Here is a 24,642-nt window from a genome sequence, read left to right on the forward strand (position 1 = left end):
TAAATAAAAGGGTTTGTATTTCTCCAAGAGTGAGTTATTTCACCGTATGTGATTTGATTGGATTTGGACTAACAAAATTTAGACAATAAAGATTAAAAAGAATAAAGATTCCTGCCAGAGACATTCTTTTTTTTACATGGAACAATCATTTAATTTAATTATCGAAGGTACAAATACGTTTTTGGAAGTTTAAATAATCTATTTAACATCCTCTTGGCTCAAAAAACTAAGGGGGCACGTGCCCTCACAATTTGAATGGGCTTGACGCCTCTGACCAGAACATACTCCAAGATAGACTGGAAAGCTGGGTAGAGGTCAGGTGTGCTCCAACAGTAGCCAGAAAGACTGAAAATACTGAAAACAAATCTGTTTAGCTGTACATTTATTGACTGAACACTTTGCTGCACTCACTGATTGCACTGCATCATTGTATCTCTGTTTTCTTTTTTTTGTTTCTTTTTTTTTTATTCATTTAAATATCTGGTGGAAATATCTGAACGAAAAAGGTGGGGGGTTGTTAAAGGTGCCATATGTAAGATTGACAACAAGTGTTTGAAATGGGTACTGCAGTCCAAATTTAAAATATTGGAGAGTTGTCTGCCCCGCCCCAGACTCGAAGATCATGCGGGTTACCAGAATGTTGACACGTAAATTAGCCAACTCAACTAAGCTGTCTCCATCTTCCAAAGGCATCTCCAATATTTATCTTACTACGCCTCTGGTCATGGTGGTTTTTAGATGGATGGTGAGGCTTTTTAGGTCAGGTGAAATCTGTTATCTCTGATCCAGTTTGTTTGCTGGCTTCCATGGCTGCAGCACGCAGTGTTGTTTGCCTGCAAACTTGTTCAAATCTGGCAACCCGGCGGTGTCGAAATATTATTGGTGAGTGGGCAGTGGGTGGGATTACACAGGCCAAAACATAAACAGAAAGTCCGTCCTGGAATGGAAACTTCAAAGTAGAATATACTGGCTGTAGCATTGTTATCGGAGAAGCCGGTATTTCAACTTAGCATGTTTCCTAAATCTCTAATGACATATTATGGTCATTTTATGATTTAGTACAGTACAAATATTACATATAGCACCTTTAAAGACTACGAGAGTGGTCGTTTCAAGATCACGGGGTGATAGACGTTAGGAACTCAGGAAGATGTTTATTAAAGGTCATGGGGGTGGCCTAATGTGTGCTATATACAGTAAATAAATTTGCCTTGCCTTGCCTTGTTTTTTATACTTACGACCTGCTCGTTGCTTCTAAACACAACGATTCACCTGCCCAACCAACTACAGCTCAACCCGCTAAACGCTCTAAATCGGCTGCCCTCAACCAAAAAACTTCATAAATACCCAGAATTCTGTCTCAGCCACCCAGCACCAGAGGATATATTCACACCGAGGTTACCACGGAAGTACGGCACCTGCGAAGAACTGCCAGTCGCGGAGCACGCGTCACTATCTCCTCCCCCGCTGAGCTCCCTCCTCTTCCTTCTCTCCCTCTCCAATCTACCATGGCAAATCTTCACTCAATAAAAGAACTCTAAGCTAACCCATCACCCTACATGCAGTCAGTTCACCATCTGACCTCAGAATATTCCACTGCCCATACTGGCCATCCTCCCTGTTCTTCAATGACAGCCCTTTCAAATGCCACTTTTTCCATGCAACCTATTCTTTCTGCCAGCATCCATCCCTCTATCCCTTCCTATCCATGGGCCACTGGAGTGGATTACAGTGTGATGCTGACTCCACTGGAGAACCCCGCTCCAGACCCATTCTCCTCTTCACTTTATCCCCCTCCTTTCTACCATTCTAACCTTCCCTACTCCGGAACTGTTCCCTGCGAAAGGTTTCCTGCTCAAGAGAACCCGGTCCTGAATCCTTTCTCAGCTATCACTGACCTTCCAGCTCGCCATCCCATGTTTACACTTCAAACAGCCATACCTCTTGCCATTCCCCCAAAAGTCACAGAACCTCCACCAGGGATGCATTAGTATTTAATGTGCCGTCTAGAGGTCGATCGAGCACCAAACCCACAATCAACCCCCCCCCCAAACCCGTTAATTCCACAAACAAACCAACTAACTACATACCTCAACCCAGTTGAGGCAGATAACTGAACTTTTCAGCAGGCAAACAAATCTGCAATAACTTCAATGAATTCGGATGCTACAAATCACAGTGCCGTTTCTTGCACATCTGCAACTTCTGCGGTGGAGCTCACGCTTGCTCCATATGCCCTGTTTAAAAATCCTCAATAAATAAATAAATTAGAAAATACCTGAGCAATCCTGTATTCATTCCTGCATTAACCAAAAAATCGGCAAACTATCTCCTAATTCCTATTGTCGGGGTTAAAATACAGTTTCAACTGGTTTTAGAGAGTCTACCAACCTCAAATCTCATCTGCCATAATTTGCAATCAGCCCTCACCGAACACAAAGTAGTCGACAACCACTTAAGTAAAGAAAAATTTCTTAGAAATAAACACCTCATAATAGACCTCTTAGCCCCCCATGACAGGCCACACCCGATCATAAACAGTCTGATTTCAATTCACGAATACTCTCTCTGCTACCATGATGTCGATCAAGCAATCCAAATGATCAAAAAAGAAATTGGGGATGCATGGCTTGCTAAAGTCGACATAGCTTAAGCTTTCAAAATCATGCCCCTGCACCCTGATTTCTGGCACCTCTTCAGCGTTCTCTGGAACAACAAGTTTTACTTTGCCGTCCACCTCACTTTCTGCTGCAAAAGAAGCCCCAAAATATTTGACATGTTATCCGAAGCGATCTGCTGGATACTGTGAAATAATCACAGTTATTACCAGGGCCGATGGTTTGCGCCCCCAATCTAATCAACTCCCCCCCACCCCCACTCTGCATCTTCCATCCTGTTCGAACTTTATCCCATCGTGGTAGCAGCCTCCCTCTGAGGGTTGGAATGAACAACTAAAAGTATCATTGTCCACTGCGACAACCAAGCCATTAACAAAGGCAGATCCTGTTCACCAGAATTGTCGCTATTTCTAAGGTACCTAATTTGGAGCTCCATCCATAACCAATTATTAATCAAAGCAGAACACATTCCAGGTTCAAAAAAATGGATTGCTGACTTTCTTGCTTTTTCTTTCAGAGATTTGGAGCATTGGCTCCAGAAGCGAACCTGACACCAGCACTAGTTCCTCCCTCTTCAGAACTGAAATTCCACGCATCCCTGGACTCCAATCTCAAAGCCGTTTCCCCCAAACCCTCCAAGCATGCTGGACAGCCTGGAAATGCTTCAGAAATCTCCACCTAATTTGAACTACCATTTCGCAATTTTTCTCTCCTCTCTGTATCTTCTTTCACCTCAAACCTCAATCAAACCAAAAACCTCTATCCTGGAACTATTAAAGAGTACTTAAGCAGCATCCATTTCTTCTATAAATAAATTTTCGGTAAAACTCCTCAACAATAAGCCACCACCAGATCTCACTTCTAGTCAAGGGTATTCATAAAGCCCAACCCTCCAGAATCAATACCAGACAACCACTTGCCATCGATTTGCTAACTCGATGCCTAAATACTCTCCGCCAGGGCTACGTGTCTAAAAACACCTTCAAAACCCTAGACGCCATGTTCATTCTCGCATTCTTCGGCTTCTTCCTCTGCTCATAACTCACCACCACAGTAAAATTCAATCCAAGAATCCATCCCACCAAGTCATTCCTTCATATCCTAGACACCCATCCTACATCAAACAAAGCAAAACAGACCAAACCAAAAGAGGGCATTCAAGTTTCATTTTCAATATGCCAACTCCCATCCAGCCCTTCCAATCTCTAGCACACTATCTCCATTACAGAGGGTCCAAACCAAATCCCCCAAAACATCTAAAATCTGTCCTGCTCAAATCCGGCATCTCAGCAAAACCATTTTTTCCGCATTGGCACTGCGACCACAGCAGCCCACAAAGGCCTGCCCGAGCACCAAATCCATTTACTGGGCCATTGGTCATCCAACGCATATCACAGCTATATCAGTACCAACTGTCTCCACATCAAAAAGGCACAACAAGCCCTTGTCAGTTAATCACGAAAATGTTTATAGTCAGGGCCAAGGGGCGCTTGCTTCATCCTTGACCGTTCAATAGGATGGCCCTACCATTTGGACACCGCAAAGGCCAGAACAGTGAGCCAAACATGATTTACTACTTGCGAACTACTGAAATGGGGTTTCATAAACAAAGTTCGGGAGGATCAAGTTAATTTAATCTGACCTATCACACTGCCACAGTAAGGGTATATAAACAGCTGCTTACCTCTACGTGACATCGACTCTTCCGGCATCCCTCCACCTCCCCATCTCCACATATCTATTCATCAATAACTAACCTAAGTCCAGGGAGCTATTCGAACTCGTGTCATGTCTCAAGCCTTGTGCCCTTCGCCCAGGACACCGAGCCAAACATGTTTACACTATCCCCAATGCAGGATTATATTAACTTGCGAACTACTGAAACTATACAGTATAGTACAACGACTAATCTCACTGTGAATTTGGTGACAGTAGTTTGAAAGTTCTGTTGCTGAAATCAGTCTGTGCTAACCAAGATTCAAACCACTGTCCCTAGTGGCTGAGGTGAAGCGTTGTTGAGGTGAAATGTCCACAGGGTGGGGCCAATAGCAAGTTGTATTTTTAGTTGTAAATTTTATGATACAGTCAACAGGAATGCACATTAACCCTACTTCCAAACCCCAAACCTAACTGTCAGTGAAGTAAAATTGTTATTTTTGAGCAAAATGCAAACTCAGAATCATGCACACACTTTTTTATGTGAACGCAATTACTTCCTGGTTTCCACGGGACCAAAACAGGAGTCTTGGAAATTGCTTGTGCAACACCCAATCAGTAGTGCCACAGGGAAAGGTAAACACACTTGAATTGATACAAAAATGCCTGATGGGGTATGGAGCTTGACAATAATTTGGCAGAAAGGGGTCGATTTCCAACATTATAACAGGGGAAGTCGGCATGCTGTTTCCAAGAGTTCCAGTACCCTAGGATCTACCACTTTATGCAGACTCACTGACAAGTGTCATCTCCTATCAGACATTTTTGTATCAGCTCAAGTGTGTTTACCTTCCCTTATGGCGCGACCAAAAGGGTGTTGCTTCAGCAGCGTGAGAGACCTGAGCTCAGAACCCATGTTGAAACAAGGAATTAATTGTATTTGCATAATCAGTGATAAGCGTTGTATGGAGGTTGTATTTTTCCCTCTAACATTACATTTTTACTCCACTGATGGTTAGGTTTAGTATTGGGGTTTGGGTTGGGGAGTTTAGTTTATAAAATATGCATTCCTCTTCACTGTATTATAGCCTGCACAACTGAAAACAACTAGCTTCATAACTTGCTTTTGGCACCCCTCCGTGGACATTTCATCTGGAAAATGGAGCTCACATGTGCACATACACCAAACCACACTTACTGCTTTGGCTACTGGGGGCAGTGTTTCGAATTTCAGTAAGCACATACCAATTTTATCTAAAAATAAGTCAACCTACTGTTTCCGATTTCATTGTGAGATCAGTGTGCGATTTCAGTGTACATGAACATTTGGAAGCAGCATGTTGATTTCCTGTGTGATCATGTTGACAGTATAAAACAGAAGTAAATGAGAAGTGCGGCCCAGATTGTCTCAACACACGGACAGTCCTTGTCCAAGAGCACATTTGCTGCATGCGCCTGCCATTGCCTGTATTAAAAGAGTATCACAAAGCAGTCATAGTGTGTTTGCGTCAAAGATGTTCGTATTCACTCACGATCAAAGGAGTATACTTTCAAAGGCTGAGAGCACTCTACTACATGCGAGACAACCCAGAACACAGAAAAACAAAGTATATCCGAGCCTCAACCATCATGGAACCTCATAAATGACCAATTTGGAATGCACTGCATAGGCAGCAACTCGGCATGCAACACAGATATCTCCGCATGAGTGATTCGACTCAGTTAACATCAACAGAGTTTAAAGTGAGCTTCTTGCTAAGCTAATGGCACGATACAGTAATACGCTTCAAAATATCATAGCACGAACAAATATTGTGTAAAATAGTACATTTAAATATGTATTTTTGTATATTTTTTTCCCATGAAGGATACATATGATGCTGTCTTAAACTGAAATTGTTTTATTTAGCATCACTGAATCAACCTCAATAGATTAGGGTACACCAGGTAGGGATCTGGTATAAATAGCTCCTTAAGGAAACATTTGCAGGTTACCACATCTTACAGTGTAGAATATTGCTAAATTGAGGTGTCTTAGAAGGCAGCATGTTTAAAAAAAGGAACAGAGTGACAAACACATGAAAGAACATGGCAGGGATTCAAAGGACAGCATATAAACAACAGACAAAGAAAAATATACATTTATTTTAACTGCTGCTCATACTTCTCTGAGTAATGGAAGTCATATTTCAGCTGGGAAATGAAAATGAGATGTAAGATATGAGACAGACAGCAAACAGGATCTAGTGAGTGGTGCTTGCTGCCCTTGCCATCACCATCAACCTCTCCTCCATCCCTCACTCCCTTTTTACCAGCCATTCATCAATCTCTATCTCTCCAAAACCAGCCTGTGGATAATAAACATTGCCCCTTGAACCCATGAGACCTGATTCTGTCCAGCCTGAAACAGACAGTCATTAATAATACACAGAGGACTGAATCTGTGGGGAGAGGGGCACACCAATCTGGGCGGCCATTTTGTAAGATGAGTCTGAATCCATTTTGTTGATGCATGATTAGAAGAACAGCTCTGTCCTCATTCACTAAAGGAAGTTTGGGGTTATCCTATATGCTGATGTCTTTACAACTCTGGTGTAAACTATATCCTCAGTGAAGCACTAATCATTTGATTTGGACTTCACAAATAATTTTTCTAGGACACAAAAACAAATAAATTTTCGTAAAATTTCCCTGATGAATTTCCATGCTGGTCCAGACTGGTTTATGTGGGTTAGTGCTGGTCCAGTTCTAGTCACAGCCATGCTAAAGATGCTGAGTTAAATGACCATAAATGTTAAAATATATTCTAAAAAATATTAAACAAGACAGGTAAACAAAGACTGCAAAACGCACCACATTTGTTTGTGAGCAGATTATGCAGTAAAGTAGTCAGTTCCATAATTATTTGGCTTTCTAGTTAGTGAAAATACAAGAAAACCACTTGTCTTGTTTGAAAGCCATCCAAACACAAGTCGAGCATTGATACTGGCACCAGCAGTGGCAGCATTTTGGTGGAAAAGCTGAGCTTTTAAGTTCTAGTCAGAGAGTTTATGAGTTGCAATCTGTCCAGATGAGACACACCTGAACTCTACTGAGTCTATTAAGTCTTCATAAGCTCATATTTTCTCTAGTGCTCTCAATCATGTTCTGAACCCCTGCTATCACTTCTTAATCAGTGAGATTTATATGTATAGATTATTTATGTATCATCATCTGATTCTCAGCTTTGTGTTTCGTCAAAAAGCTCCTGGTTTCATCTGTATGTTTATTCATTCTCCTCTTAAATTTCTGCTCTGTCTGTGATTATCTATCTGTTTTTAATTTCCTCAATCCTTTTGTCCCTCTTTTTGTTGGCAACTTTTTCTAGTTGTCCTCTAACTCTCCTTCATTCATTCATCTAAATCCCTCTCTCCCCTGATACCACACTCCTCTCTTCACCATTTCTCTCTTCCAAATCTACCTCCCTGTCCACTCATCTCTGCTGTCTGGTTCTTTCTATTTGTTCTTTCTCTTTATCCTTTATTCTTCAGCTGGCATCTTTTGCTCATGTCCTTGTTTTGCATGTCTGGTTCCTGCCATCTGAGCTGAATCAGGGATTAAACTTTAAGGCCTAGACGGAGGATATCTCTTTAAAATTCCAGCCAGTCTCCAGTCTGCTGCCTCTGTGTCTTACAACCTCAGATACCCATAAGAGGTCAGAATGACTTAACCACCTCAATCTGAATCATTACGAGTTTTTTACCATGTAAATGGGTGATGTCAAAATGACCTTGTTTTGCTGTTTGTGTCAAACATGGTATTCTGCTTTCTAAGAAAATTTGCCTCGTGCCTCGTGCCGCCACCTAACAAGATGCCGCTCTGGGCAACTGCCCATGTTGCCTATGCCTAAATCCGCCCTTGGTTCAGTTCAACTCAATTCAATTTAGTTAGCTGACTTCAGTTTAGTATTGTATTCATTTTTGCCTGATGTCTGCCTGCCTATCTCAATTAAATTTAGTTTAATCCTGTTCAATCAGTTCAGTTCAGTTTAGTTTGATTCAGTTGACTTATAATTGCATTAATTTCTGCCTGATGTTAACCTGCCAATCTCAATTCAATTCAGTTTAATTCAGTTCAGTTTAGTTCAGTAGAATTAAATTCAGTTTAGTCCAGTTTAGCTGAGTTTAAATCAACTGATTTACTTCAGTTTGTTCAATTCAGTTTAGTTCAGTTCAGTTTAGTTCATTTCAGTGCAGTTTACATTAGTTCAGTTAAATTAAATTAAATTCAGTTCAATTCAGTTTGATTAAATTGAGTTCAGTTCAATAAGTGCATTCATTTCTGATGTTTAACTGCCATTCTCAATTCAATTCCGAATTTACTGTAGTTAAATTCAATTAAATTTAGTCCAGTTTTTTGTTTAAATCAGTTCCGTTCAAATACATTCAAGTTAGTTCGATTAAATTTTAGTTTAATTCAGCAGTTTAGTTCATTTCTAATTTAGTTCAGTTCAGTTACATTTAGTTCTATTCAACTAAGCTCAATTCAGTAAATAAATTAATTTTCTCTTGTGTTTAACTGCCTGTCTCCCTTCAATTCAGTTCAGTTCTATTTAGTTCAATATAATTTAGTTCAATTCATTTTAGTTCAGATTAGTACAGTTCAGTTTAAGTCAATTCAATTTAGTTCAGAACAGTTCAGTTCAATTTAGTTTAGCAGCTGCTTTCATTTCAGCCTGATGTTCACCTGCCTGTCTCAGTTCAGTTCTATTTACTGTATTGAAATTCAATGAAATTTAGTTCACATCGGTTTATTTTAGCTCAGTTCAGTTCAAATACATTCAGTTTAGTTCAGTTAAGTTCCGTTTAGTTTGGTTCAGTTGGTAAATACTTTAATATTCCTGTAAGTAGAATACAATGGTTCAAAACCCTGTTCCTGGAGGCCCCTTCAACTCAGCAAATCTTTCATGTCTCCCTTTTTTGACACACCTCATTCAGGCCTTGGAGTACTCTACTAAGGGGCTGATTAGTTGAATCAGGTGTGTTTGATTAGGGAGATATATTAAATATGTGTAGAGTTGAGGGGCCTCCAGGAACAGGGTTGGGAACCACTAATCTCTAGTCATAATCTCATTCTTTCTACATCCTCTCAATCTGTTATTCTTTCCTTTATTGTAATTCTACCTCCTCTATTCAGTTACCTTACAACTATCTATGTCACCCTACAACATAATCTTTCATACATAAAAATTTTTTTTTTTCTTTGTTGTGTCTCCATCTCTCTGACTGGCTTCACTGCCACAGTCCTCTGCTCAACTCCAGGAGAGCTTTCATGCATTAGAACAGTATTATCCCGCTCAGCCTGGTGAAAACTTAGTGATAAGAGACTCCAAACACTGGACTGCATTCATTATGGGGTTCCAAACTGTAACCACAACATCTGTTCAGTTATCCACGGCCAACAGCCATCTCACAATTCACATCATCTTTGCAGACATATGGAATTTGTTCGTTGCTCCAAGATTGACTGAGAATTTTATGTTGATCTGAAAAAGATTGAGCCATTTTGCCTAAATAGGATGGGCTGGCCAAGTTTGCAGAGTTTTGGTAATCTGTGGTAAATAGTTTTGTGCAGTTGATGGGGTCGGTAACCTTCGCAGTAATGAGGAAACTAAACAAATCTGGAGGTCAATCTCAGGTAGCCCCTTCACAGTTCTGCTTTAATGAACTAAACCTGCTGTATGCTAAACAATATCTGTCTGTGCACCGGCTGCTATTGTACCTGTGGATGCAACAGACAGTTCTCCTGAATAGAGTTTCTCTCTCTCTCTCTCTCTCTCTCTCTCTCTCTCTCTCTCTCTCTCTCTCTCTCTCTAACATCTCTTTTCTCTACATGTTGTCATCAGTATGAGACTTTGCAATGACACCCTTTATTTAGAAATAAACTTTACTGCAAAGTCAAGAATGTTGGGGGAATTTATTGAGAATTCATCTATGCCTGCTGATAGCATTGTTTGCATTTAAGAGCTATTTGGTAATTGGTTAAAAATGCAGCAGCCGGAGTGCTGACTAGAACCAAGAAATATGATCATATTAGCCCCATTTAATTGTTGCTTCATTGGCTACCTTTTCAATTTTCGTATTAATTTTACAATTCTATTAACTACATACAAAGCTTTGAATGGTCTAGCTCCACAGTACTTAAGTGACCTTCTATTACGCTATACTCCATCACGTTCACTACGATTGCAAAATTCTGGCCTGCTAATAGTACTTAGAATATCAAAATACACAAAAGGAGGTAGATAATTTTCCTATTTGGCCCCTAAACTATGGAATAGTCTTCCTAACTCCGTTCGACACTCAGATACACTCTCTCAGTTTAAGTCTATACTAAAGACTCATCTATTCAGCCAGGCATACACCTAATTTATCCCTCAACTTATAGGTATGCTGCTTTAGTTAGGTCTGCCAGAACCAGAAACACTTCTCATATTCTGTATAACTCTGCAATAAATTGAATGGCATCTACGCTAATATCATACTATTTTTTTCCTTGTCTCAACTTCGGAATGCATACCCTGAGGTTACCAGAGCCTGCCAGATCCAGCTCCGGTCCTGCCTGATGTCCAACTCCCACTGCTACGTGTCGCTGAGTGATGATGACTAATTGCTGCCTGTGCCAGCCAGACATCACTTCAGTCTACTACGATAGACTTCAGAGGATAAACTGGTGCCTACTCCAACCGTAAGACATGGGATACTTCATGTGCCTCTGCATGAACCTTGAATTTAGGATGGACCTCACTAAAATGACCTGCCGGTTGAACTGCGATACATCTCACTGATCTCTGCCTGGATCACCTTGGTCTATTGATGGACTACACTCTTAAAATGGAATACATAGACTATCAATTAATTGCCAACAGAAGCCTTCATCAGCCAACTAGCAAAGGACAATGCATCTATATGAACTTCTGCAGTTAATCCAGAAGAGACTTCAAAGACATTAGTCATTAATCTTACAGTTCGTATAAAATCTTGCTGTTTAAACATTGGCCGTTAACACTTACTTAGTTTACTAATCGTAAACCATGACTTGAACTGCACACAAAAATAATAATAATATTAGCATTATATTCATGCTATTTAGCCACAGGGGAACTGGCCCCAACAGTGAGTCTGGTTTCCCCCAAGATTATTTTTCTCCAATAACCAACATCTTATGGAGTTTTGTGTGCCTTGCCACAGTTGCCTTCGTCTTGCTCACTGGGGTTCTAAATATAATTATTATTTACTTATTTAATTATTTATTTTTAGACACAGTTTACAATTATAGTTTATCAAACTGCACAATGATCACTTTCCCAACCTTTTTTTGCCACGGCACACTTTTTATGACTAAAAAATTCTACGGCACACCACTATCCCACATAGGCTAACCATCGTCAATATTTTTCCTTTTCAAGAACTTGTCCATGTTTACAAGTAGCGTGTTTACTTGTAATGTTTGAAATTCGGCTATGCAAAAAAAAAAAAATAATAATTACATAGGTAGGCTACGCTGTGTGAGGTCACTGGTGGCAAGAGCGCTAAATGGGTACTCTCAAAGACATTTGTGTGAAAAACACTAGTGGCGTCACTTCATAGACTTCAATGTATTCTACAGTGCTGACGCGAGTCATGTGAAAGACCTTTAACATGTATAATATCAGTCACTTTTACACTTTAATCATTGCTCTTCACAATCACAAAAGTGATCGATTATGGTTTCAAAATGGCGAATTTCTTCAAAAGGTGAGGAGTTTGGATCCCTGAAATTATTTTTTTCATGCACTTATTTATTTTGTGGAATTTGATAATTTTCCACTAGTGTGCCGTGGCACAGTGGTTGGGAAACACTGCTCTAAGACTTTATAGATATTACAGCTTCATTTTCTGTTAAAGCATGATTTTCTGTATAGCTGCTTTGAAACGATGTGCGTTGTGAAAAGCGCTATACAAATAAAAATGTCTTGAATTATAGCATTGATAGCACATTTGCATGCACTGTCTGCATTGTTTTAGCACCCGATTAACTAAAGAAATTATATAATACCATGAAACCATGTGTCTGGATATGCGGCTGGTTATATTGCTCTTCTCTATCACATTTGACAAATGACTTCTGCCATGATGATTTGAAAATACACAAACACAATGTTCAATGTTGCAGGAGCTGACTTTTGTTAATCTGGCACAATCTTTAATTAAGCAATGTCACACAATCAAGAGTGATGTTGTTAGTGTGACACAAACAACAACAGCACAGTTGTGAGCAAGTAAATAATACTAAATATATAATACATAACTTGCATTTTAGACAAAAAATGGCCAGTTCATTAACTCATTTTACGACACATTTTACGATTCCCCTGATGTAGGCGTATGAGCCGAACTGATGGGTTCATTATTCGGTCAAGTATTCTGTAATGTGCTGGCAATGACGATGATGAAGACGTAGTGTAGAGAACCCAAGTGCAGTTTATTTACAAACATGATAATCAATAACCCTAACTACAAACGTGAAACATAAACATGACTATGACTTCACTATAAACATGACTTGACTATAAACATTCACATTCAATACTTGACAACTAGACAATGCAAACATGAGGGCTTAAATACAAGACATGGGAGAACATAAACCAATGAACAAACAGAACTCATAACAAGCTAATTAAACAATAAACCAATGAAAACATGACACATGAACATGGAGGGAAAACAGGAACTAAACATTTCAAAATAAAAGACATGAATCAACAAAATACACATGACAGAAAGCTTTCCTTTGCTCCTCGCCTCGCGCAACACGAGATCTTTATCGGATGATCTCCAAAATTTGGCCAGAACTGATATATCTGCCTGTTTCCCTCAGCAGGAAATGTCGTTATGTCGAGCAGACTCGGGAAGAGCTCGTCTAGGAATTTCACCATATCTCTGCCTTCTTCATGCTCAGGAATTCCAACAATCCATATATTATTTTACAGTATAGTGAAACGTCCTAGTGCTGTGGGACTAGCACTCTTGGAACATCGCTCTTCCAGTTAGATTCGACATCCAGAACTAACTGTTGTATAATTGGAGTTATATAATATAAAGTTGAACAGCAACTGCTATGTGAATGACATCCTGTTCACATCGTATGTGAGCGTTGCGTCAAAGGCAAATAATCCCATTATAATCAATGATGCTGTCTACACTGGATGCGTTGCGCCGCATCTTGCCAACATCATGGCAATCTTCTGACGTGTTGCAGAGCAACTCTGTGTTCCTTTATTAACCCATCTGTCTGAAATAAAATTATTTTACTTATTTTACGAATATCACACTTTATTACATGTTTCTGATCTCTGGTCTACTAACTGAATTCATCTTTGGTTTTAAACCACATGTAAACACAGTTTTAGCAACAAAAGCATTATAGTAACAATACTTATATAATAAGTAAATGTTTATAGCAGTGGATTACCATAGAAAATAAAGTATGATACAGGTTATTCACCTATTTAACCATTGCTCAAGTCTATTTTCAAGTCTCACATCTGATTGGTTCATGCATGTCTCTGCATGTCATTTAGAATGTTTACTGTGATGCTTCCAGTGTAGAGAGCCTTGTCCTTTTGCGGCGCCTCGCGGTGAGTCAACAGATATGCCTGGTGTAGACAGGTTGTAAGAGCCAGGGTTTTGCCCCAAAAGACCGTACCACATGCCAAAGTTGCACAACTTTCAGTTTTGCCCCTCAGTTTCCTTATCCACACAAGATTACTTTAATCAGCTGTGATGAAACAGGAGCCACTCTAAAAGCCCTCAAATTCCAGAGTGACTTCTGAAAAATGTGTTTTACACCTTAATGAGATGCAAAATGACAAAAGACAACATGTTGTAGGCAATTAAATAAGCTGCTTTCGAGATCATTTTCGTACATCATTCATTAGTCATGGTCATGATTTTTCTAATTATTTCTATCCTTGACAATCTTGCCAACAGCAAAATGACACTCATACTCATGTTGATCTAACAAAAGTTTATCCCTAATCATTCCCTCACCAGTCTCCATCCAAACGCAATAAATTCATATTATATTTCACACAAATCCCATCAGCAAAACTCATTTTCATGCCAGGACTGGCCCTGTGAGATAAGCCTTGTTTGATCAGGTACAACATAACATATTCCAAAGGACATAGTTTTGTCACACTGGACTCTATGCATATTCACTGCCAATTGCAATCATGTGAAATGGAAGTTTAATCTCAGAATATGATCTGGTAATGATGGACTGATGACCACCAAATAGTTCCATTATTATGTCGTAATTTAATTCCATATTGGGCTTGTGGGACAGTCAATTAGACAGCAGGGCTGGTTGCTGCAAGAACTGCTTAACTGAGCAATACAATTACACAACATTCTACAGTACATAATAACAGATTATTTCTCAAATGGCCATAGGTGATATGATATAATATGCATGTATGATTTCTATAACTGAATATAATGAAGTTAGCACCTCACAGAAGAAACATTTTGGCAGTGAGAGCTCATTAAATTCAAGTGTTAATTGTCTTCAAACACAGGTGTAATTACAAATGGGAAATAGGAGAAACATATTTTTATGACTCAAATTTCCCACACATCATATTTAGTACTGATAATTTACTCTATGTGGTTTTGACTCTGCTGAAATGCCTGAAGGGGTAGTGGGTACAAATCTTCAAAGGTGCACTCAATAATCTTTTTTTCTAATTAAAAGTTTGTACTCCAAAATAGATTAATTGTAATTTTTAAACATATGTTTGAAATCATGACCACTCGCGTTAGATGACGACTCCAGTCATCTCAGTAACCTTACAAAAGCTGTTTTATTCTACACTGTAAAAAATGTCCATAATTTTAACAGTAAAAGACTGTAAAAATGCTACAGTAAAAATATGTAAATTGGTCAATGAGTAGTTACCGTAAAATATACGTTAAACATTTTTAATATATTTAAAAAGACAATACAAGTAGTTTTAATGTAAAATGATGTAAAAATAATAATAATAATAATAATAATAATAATAATAATTTTAGATGTAAAAAGTATGATTTTCCCGTATAATTAATGGATACAATTTATATTATGTTTAACAAGAGAGTACATGTAAATGTAAATTATTGTTAAAATTACGGTAAAAAACAGTAATCGGGAAGAATTCCCTGCGTGACCCATTACATTTCATTATATTTTCTGTGAATAGTTATGTTTCTTCTTATTTTTAATATCAGTTATGTACTTTGGGGTGTTCTATGTAATATCTGATGTAGTTTAGTTAATGTTTATTGCATAATTTTAATTTCACATGTGTTACCCTGATGGTGTTAAGTGTTTGTGTGAGTGACACTGAGCACTGTCTCTAAATGTTTACTGGTCTATGCTCCTGGAAGAGCCGCTATTGGTGAACTTCATGTCATCATGTGCTCTTCTGTAATTACTACGGTGATTAACAATATATTATAAAATGAAAAGCAGATTTTTAGTTTCAAAAGGTTAATATATTAAGTTTATCATTTAATAATATAAACGACGGTACTACACTGTAAAATATACTGTAAAAACAAGTTATAAACTGTAAAATTTACAGGTTGTTCTATAATGTTGTTTACATTTTTAATGTATTTTTTACATAATTAAAAAATTGCCCCCAGCTCCCTGTCCGATGCATCCGTCTGCAAAATAAAGGGGAGAGTGAAATTAGGAGCATATAAAAGCGGCCCCCCACAAAGTGCAGACTTTATCTTTAGAAAAGCCTGTTGGCACGACTCCGTCCACTAGACCAGATCGGGGGCCCCCTTTCTACTAAGATCAGTCAGTGGGCTGGTGATGTCAGAGTAACTAGGCACAAACCTTCGGTAGTAGCCAGCCAGCCCCAGAAACTGTCTCACCTCCTTTTTGGAATTTGGCCTCGGACAGCCCACGATCGCTGCAGTTTTGTCAACCTGGAGACGCACCTGCCCGTGGCCCAAGTGGAACCCCAGATACTGAACTTCCACCCGCCCAATTGCACATTTCCTCGGTTGGCCGTGAGCCCTGCCCGTCACAGCGATCACAGGACAGCTCTCAGATGTTGCATATGCCACTGTCAGTCATTAATATATATAATAATATCATCTAAATATGCAGCAGCATATGCTGTATGGGGTCTGAGGATTTTGTCCATGAGACGCTGAAACGTGGCTGGGCCCCTGAACAAACCGAATGGAAGGGTCACATATTGGTGTAAGCCGAACGATGTGGAAAAAGCCGTTTTTCTCAGGAGATTGGAGTTAAAGGAATTTGCCAATAACCCTTTGTTAAATTCAGTGTTGAATAAAATTGAGCTGCGCACAACCGATCGAGCAATTCGTCAATCAGAGGCATTGGATATACGTCAAATTTGGACACTGTGTTCACTTTACGATAGTCTACACAGAACCAGACCGACCTGTTGCTCCAGAACCACCGGGCTGGCCCAATCGCTATGTGACTCTTCTATTACGCCCATATCAAGCATAGCCTCTAATTCCTCCATAACATCCTTTTTTTGTATTCAGGAAGGCGATAGGGATGGCTACGATTCACCACCCCCAGGGTGGTCTCGATATGGTGTTCTATGAGGTTCGTGCGGCCGGGGAGAGGCGAGAACACGTCCGTAAATTCATTTTGTAACTTGGTCACATCTGTGAGCTTCGACGGTGAGAAGTGGTCTCCACAAGGGACCAGGGTGAATGAATTTGTTTTGAGAGTCACCTCTGGCCCGAGCTCCACCCTCTCGTGGACTACCATCGCTGGGGCCACAAGGACCGCTTCCCTTCATGCTTTTAGGAGGTTGAGATGGTAAACTTGACGTGCCCCGCTCCTATCCATTCGCTTAACCTCATAATCGAGATATCTGACTCACCGTGTGACCTCAAAGGGCCCTTGCCACTTGGCGAGTAATTTAGAGCTTGAGGTGGGCAGTAATACAAGCACTTTATCTTCCGGTGCGAATTCCTGTAGTCGAGTGCTTTCCTTATACAGCCGGCTTTGACGTTCCTGAGCTCAGAGCAAATTCTCCTGTGTTAATCGACCCAAGGTGTGGAGTTTTGCTCTAAGATCAAGAACGTATTGAATTTCATTTTTACTGTTTGAAGGTCCTTCCTCCCAAGCTTCCCATATGACGTCGAGCACACCGCACGCCTGATGCCCATACAGTAGCTTGAACGGGGAAAACCCTGTAGAGGCTTGCGGAAACTCTCGTACTGCAAATAACAGGGGATCGAGCCACTTATCCCAATTTCAAGCGTCCTCATGTACGAACTTGCGAATCATATTTTTTAAGGTTTTATTAAATCATTTCACCAACCCATATGTTTGTGGGTGGTAAACACTGGTGCGAATCGATTTAATACCTAACAATTCGTATAGTTCATGTAGTGTTCGTGACATAAAGGTAATGCCTTGATCAGTGAGGATTTCTTTTGGAATCCCCACTCGGGAAATTATTTTGAAGAATGCCTCCGCAACTCTACATGCTGAGATGTTGCACAGGGGCACTGCTTCTGGATATCGCATTGCATAGTCCACCAGAACTAATACAAAGTGATGCCCACGTGCAGTCTGTTCTAATGGCCCGACGAGGTCCATGCCAATTCTTTCGAAGGGGACCTCGATTAGCGGTAGATGGTGCAATGGCGCTATTGGGGTGGCTGGTGGATTCACCAACTGATATTCATGGCACGGCGCACACCACTTGTGAACGTCCCCGTGAATGCCCGGCCAAAAAAAAAGGGCCATTATTCGGTTAAGTGTTCTCTCGTACCCTAGATGGCCAGCCATTGGATTATGGTGAGCCGCCTGGAAAAGGGGTTCCCGATGGTTCTCTGGTACTATCATTTGGGTTGTATTTTCTTTCGTTTGAGTGTCTTGCGTCACTCGACACAACCTATCTTTGATAATAGAAAAATACGGGTATGTGAGTGCGACGTCAGGCCGGAGTTGATGATTACTCTCACTTGGTCAAACGCATGCTTGAGAGACTCGTCCCATGACTGCTCTAGAGGGAAATCCTCCTCAGGGAAACCCCGAGGACGGGAACTCCCTCCCCTATGTCATCATGATGCGGAGCATACGTAGACGGCACTGGCACCGCCTCTCCAGCCATAGCATCGCACATCACACACTGAGACAAAATTCTACAGGACCCATCCACACATATTTCCCTTAATAGATTTTTAAAACCAGGCCAATTTGTTCCCAAAATCAGTGGATGGGTGAGGCGGGAATTAACAGTGGCCTCTACTCTATACTTTTTTCCCCTGAATAGTATCTCAGTGGTAACCACTGGATACCTATGAATATCCCCATGCACACGTCATACCCTTACCTGTTTATCCATGCCCAATGCCCGTCTTGCACCAAGCATTGTTGAATGGAGGTTTGAGAACAGCCTGAATCCAACAATGCATGGTATGTATCCCCATTTAGACTTACCGGTACATGATACACCCCTGCCTGATCGGGGTGGCCTGCGGAGCGTCAGGGATCCAGACCAGTATCGCCACCTCCATTGCCGAGCACTGATCCAGGAAGTGCCCGGCTTCCCTGCAGCCCCAGCAGACCGGCCCAGGCCTCCCTTCCTCACTCGTGGGGGTGGTCCCACCAACCTGGGAAGGAGAGCGGAGAGAGACAGGAGAAGTGGGAGTACGGGGAAGGACCCCTTAGTTTAGGGGAGAGAGAGAGAGAAGAGAGAAAAAGAGACTGCTTTAGAGACTACCAGCTGGATGGCCTCTTCCAGTGATGCCGGGTGATGGCCCTGGACCCACTTGGCCATCCCACGAGGAAGCTGAGCGATGAACTGCTCCAGTACCACTAGGTTGACGATGTCCATGGCGCCACTGGTCCCCTCAGCCAGAAACAATTTCTGGTAAGCATCCCGGAGCTGTTGGGCAAAGACAAACATGCAGCCGTGTCTCCTGAACCTCAGGGATCGGAACCGCTGGTGACTTTGCTCCGGACTACGACCGACCTGCTGCAGGATGATTTTCTTGAGGTCGGAGTAATTGAGGAGGCTGTCAGCGGGAAGTTGTTGGGCTGCAAGCTGCGCCTCCCTGGAGAGTAATAGCATCAAGCGACTTCCATACCTCAGCGGTCTTTTCAAACAGGTCGAGGTAGGCTTCTTGATCGTCGTCTGGCCCCAACTTCATGAGGGTCACGGGGGAAGAGGGTTCCGGGGGGGTCGCATCACCAGCCCCCTCTCTGTCGATTAGGCTCTGGAACACTTGCCGGTCATCCACTTGGGTCCGGAGCAAGAGTTGGAACCGCTGTTCCTTCTCCAGGCGTAACACTATGAGGGCTTGGTGGTGGGTTTGCTGGATGCTGGCAAGGAATTTGATGACTTCGCCCAGCGGTGAAGATTCCAAGATGGTGTCGCCCTCCAAAGTTCCTGGGTTTCGGCACCAGTGTAACAAGTTCTGTTCTCTTGGGAAATGGAGGAGTCAGGAGGCAAAGAAGCAGTGCAGGCAAGACTTTTATTGCTCTGCCTCAGGTTCCGAACACAGTCTGTTCACGTAGATTCAAACACTCAATCAGATAACAAAAGAAAAGTTTTTAAACACTCATGGAAACACTCAGTTAGTGTCAAGTTTGTGCTCTCTCTCTCTCTCTCCCTCCACTGGGGAGCTGGTGCAGCTTTTGAGTCTCCCTCCATCATTACTACAACAAGAGACAGGTGTTAGAGATAATTACAACCCAGGTGACGAGCCTTACCACTCTCTCTCTCCCGCAGACGCCCCCATCCACACAATCACGTTTAAAGGAAGAGACTTCAGGGTCACATTTCAACCCAAAATCAATATATAAATATACCGATGTTGGGCCTCATGTATTCAGATAGAAGACAAAGGCAGGCCTAACACAGTCGTAAAAACATAACTTAAGCCCCCACCTTCTAAGTCGTAAATCTTACTGATAAAAATCGCGCCAAAATCAAACAAAGGGAGTCCAAAACAGACTACAGATCCATGAAGCCTTGCCCTCTAAAGGATCGAGCTCTCAACTCCTATTGGATGAGGCACACAACAGAACGTCCCTCAAACATGACATCATCAGGACTTCAAATAATTCTGAAATGCTTCCAAAGTTGCTTCCAGAACTTAGTTCACCGAATACGGACGTAGCTTTTTGCTGCTCTCCGGTGCAGCCTCGTGGCATAAGGAAGTAATGTCCGACTTGAAACTGTAGCCATACAATCTCCATCTCGCTGGACGAGTTGAGATTACTCTGTGTTCAACCGAACACTCTAACGGATCCGAAGGAGACCGCCGAGCAATTCGCATCTTCATCCGTTGGCCTACAGAAGTGAAGAGATTAAAGATTTCTCTTCCATCTTCAATCAAGTCGACATTTCTGAGTTCTCCGCCAGCCCGCCGAGAATCAACAGCCGTACCGGCCGCCGACAATCAACAGCCGTACCGCCCGCCGACAGCGCGAGGAAACGACCTCTCATCATCACACGAGCCTCAAGGAACCGGGTCAAAGTTAAAGGACGGAGGAAAACACATTCTACCTGTGTCCTCATGCGATTCAAGTAAGAGGTTACGTCTGGGCAGAGATAGAATATTATAGTGTGTTATTCTTGTGTTTCAAGGTTTTTGCTTGTACAGTTTACGGACCGCCATGTCCGCTCATTATTAATACTCAGGGTATTAATTATCACGAATTTGTTTTGCTGTATTGTGGTCCAACCAAATTGGACTGTTGTGCATTTTCGCCATCGCGGGTGAGACAGCAACTGAGTTCATCCATTAAAGAGTCAAATAACAAGGGACTTTTACGAGCCCCGCTCGTAAAACCGCATCTCTGAGTGATGAACATGGCTGCTTTATCTCCAGCTATCGCAAAATCAGCTTTCGGGCTGTCACTTAATCATCTCTCTCTCTCTCTCACTAACCACACTGACACACACACACACACACACACACACACTGTCACACACACACCTTATGTGTTATAGAATTATTTTTATTTCCATATCTAATCATATCACTGTTTAGTTTGTAGTTGTAAGTCGGAAGTTTATGGACTGCATTGTATTAATTATTAATTGATATTACTGCATAAATAAACATTGTTTATATTACAAAGAGAAGTGTTTTGGTTTGTTTTGCATACGCCTGTGTCATGCTGACGGGATGTCAGTGCTCGGATTCAAGCCTTCATTCATTGTTTTTTTTCCCGAAAATCGATATTCTTCGGATGTCGATTTTCCTAAGAAAACAATCTAACATTGAGACTGTTTTAATATTCGGTTATTAGTCCCTGATTTCAGGGTGGTGCCCCGTCAATGTTAATCCTTATTAATATTCTATTGATTTTTGATAATTGATAATTATCTTTGATTGAATTTGAATGATCAGTAAGCTAGTGTTAACTTTAATGTTTCATCGACGTTAACAATTAACGATTATCTTTGATAACTGTTGATTTAAAGGATTAAAAAAGCTAACATTGATTCTCATCAATGTTCTATTGATTTTAATAATTAATAATTGTATTTGATAATTATTAATTATTGCTAATAGCCAAACTTGCTCCTAAACGTAGCACATTATGAGGTTTTAATGAGTTAGATCCAATTAATTAATTTAAATATTGATTAATAACTACAGAAATAATTATTAATTATTTCTGATAGTAACACTGATCTAAACAACCAGTAAAGCCCTACACCGATCAGCCACAACATTAAATCCACCTACCTAATATTGTGTAGGTCCCCCTCGTGCTGCCAAAACAGCTCTGACCTGTCGAGGCAAGGACTCCACAAGACCTATGAAGGTGTCCTGATGTATCTGGTACCAAGAATGTTAGCAGCAGATCCTTCAAGTACTGTAAGTTGCGAGGTGGGGCCTCCATGGATAGGACTTTTTGGTCCAGCACATCCCATAGATGCTCAATCGGATTGAGATCTGGGGAATTTGGAGGTCAAGTCAACACCTTCAACTCTTTGTCATGTTCCTCAAACCATTCCTGAACAATTTTTGCAGTATGGCAGGGTGCATTATCCTGCTGAAAGAGGCCACTGCCATCATGGAATAATGTTGCCATGAAGGGGTGTACGTGGTCTGCAACAATCTTTAGGTAGGTGGTACATGTCAAAATAACATCCACATGAATGCCAGGACCCAAGGACTCCCAGCAGAACATTGCCCAGAGCATCACACTGCCTCCGCCAGCCTGCCTTCTTCCCATAGTGCATCCTGCTGCCATCTCTTCCCCATGATGCACACACACCTGGCTGTCCACATGATCTAAAAGAAATCCATGCTCCATGTTCCAGTTCTGATGCTCACGTGCCCACTGTAGGTGCTTTCGATGGTGGACAGGGGTCAGTATGGGCACTCTGAACAGTCTGCAGCTACGCAGCCCCATCTGCAGCAATCTGCAATGCTCTGTGTGTTCAGACACCTTTCTATTGTGGCCAGCATGAAGTTTTCCAGCAATTTGTGCTATAGTAGCTCTTCTGTGGAATCGGTCCAGACGGGCTAGCCTTCGCTCCCCACATGCAGGGCACCTTGGGTACCCATGACCCTGTTGCCAATTCACAGGTTGTCCTTCCTTGGACCACTTTTCATAGGTACTAACCACTGCATACCAGGAACACCCCACAGGACTTGCCATTTTGGAGATGCTCTGACCCAGTCGTCTTTTCCTGCTTCCAACACATGAAATTCAAGAACTCACTGTTCACTTGCTGCCGAATATATCCCGCCCCTTGACAGGTGCCATTGTAACGAGATAATAAATGTTATTCACTTCTCCTCTCAGTGGTTTTAATGTTGTGGCTGATCAGTATATATATATATATATATATATATATATATATATATATATATATATATATATATATACACAGTTGTGCTCAAAAGTTTGCATACCCTTGGAGGATTGGTAATACATGTACCATTTTAAAGAAAACATGAGCGAGCAGGCAAAACACATTTCTTTTATTTCTTATGGGATTCATATTCAACTGTAGGTTATAACAGAATGGCACAATCATAAAACAAAACATGGCAACAAAGAAAAAAATTTAATTACCCCTGTTCAAAAGTCCGCATACCCTTAGTTCTTAATACTGTGTATTGCCACCATTAGCATCAATTACAGCATGTAGTCTTTTGTAATAGTTGTCTATGAGGCCCCAAATTCTTGCAGGTGGTATAACTGCCCATTTGTATTGGCAAAATGCCTCCAGGTCATGCAAAGTCTTTGGTCATCTTGCATGAACCGCATGTTTGAGATCTCCCCAGAGTGGCTCGATTATATTAAGGTCAGGAGACTGTGATGGCCACTCCAGAACCTTCGCCTTTTTCTGCTGTAGCGTCACCACTGGAGGGTCAACTTGGCCTTGTGCTTAGGGTCATTGTCGTGCTGGAAAGTCCAAGAGCATCCCATGCGCAGCTTTCGTGCAGAAGAATGCAAATTGTCTGCCAGTATTTTCTGATAACATGCTGCATTCATCTTGCCATCAATTTTCACAAGATTCCCCGTGCCTTTAGAGCTCACACACCCCCAAAACATCAGTGAGCCACCACCATGCTTCACAGTGGGGATGGTATTCTTTTCACTATAGGCCTTGTTGACCCCTCTCCAAACATAGCACTTATGGTTGTGACCATAAAGCTCTATTTTGGTCTTGTCACTCCAAATTACAGTGTGCCAGAAGCTGTGAGGCATGTCAAGGTGTTGTCTGGCAACTCAACCATGCAGCTCAAGTATCATTGTAATGTGCTCCTTGAAACAATTATTAATTTAATTAATTAATTTGATTCATTTATCACATATATACATTGCACATATACAGTGAAATTCTTTTTTTCACATATCCCAGCTAAGCTGGGGTCAGAGTGCAAGGTCAGCCATGATACAGCACCCCTGATACAGCCTTGCTCAAGGGCCCAACAGTGGCATCTTGGCAGTACTGGGGCTTGAACCCCTGACCTTCTGATCAGTAACCCAGAGCCTTAACTGCTGAGCCACCACTGCCCCTCCAACAACCACACTGTCTTTTTCCAGAGCAGCCTGTATTTCTCCTGAGGTTACCTGTGGGTTTTTCTTTGTATCCTGAACAATTCTTCTGGCAGTTGAGGCTGAAATCTTTCTTGGTCTACCTGACCTTGGCTTGGTATCAAGAGATCACCGAATTTTCCACTTCTTAATAAGTGATTGAACAGTACTGACTGGCATTTTCAAGGCTTTGGATATCTTTTTATATTCTTTTCCATCTTTATAAAGTTCCATTACCTTGGTATGCAGGTCTTTTGACAGTTCTTTTCTGCTC

At 41.3% G+C, this 24,642-nt stretch overlaps 1 protein-coding gene across 1 annotated transcript in view; it reads right to left on the bottom strand.

Moving 5' to 3' along the window:
* Nucleotides 1-24,642, bottom strand: part of LOC127419247 (sterile alpha motif domain-containing protein 10-like) — a 128,196-nt gene that overhangs the window by 50,450 nt on the left and 53,104 nt on the right. The gene's annotated exons all lie outside the window — the stretch shown is intronic.

The sequence above is a fragment of the Myxocyprinus asiaticus genome, chromosome 28, assembly GCF_019703515.2.
Source record: "Myxocyprinus asiaticus isolate MX2 ecotype Aquarium Trade chromosome 28, UBuf_Myxa_2, whole genome shotgun sequence".
Classification (NCBI taxonomy): Eukaryota; Metazoa; Chordata; class Actinopteri; order Cypriniformes; family Catostomidae; genus Myxocyprinus; species Myxocyprinus asiaticus.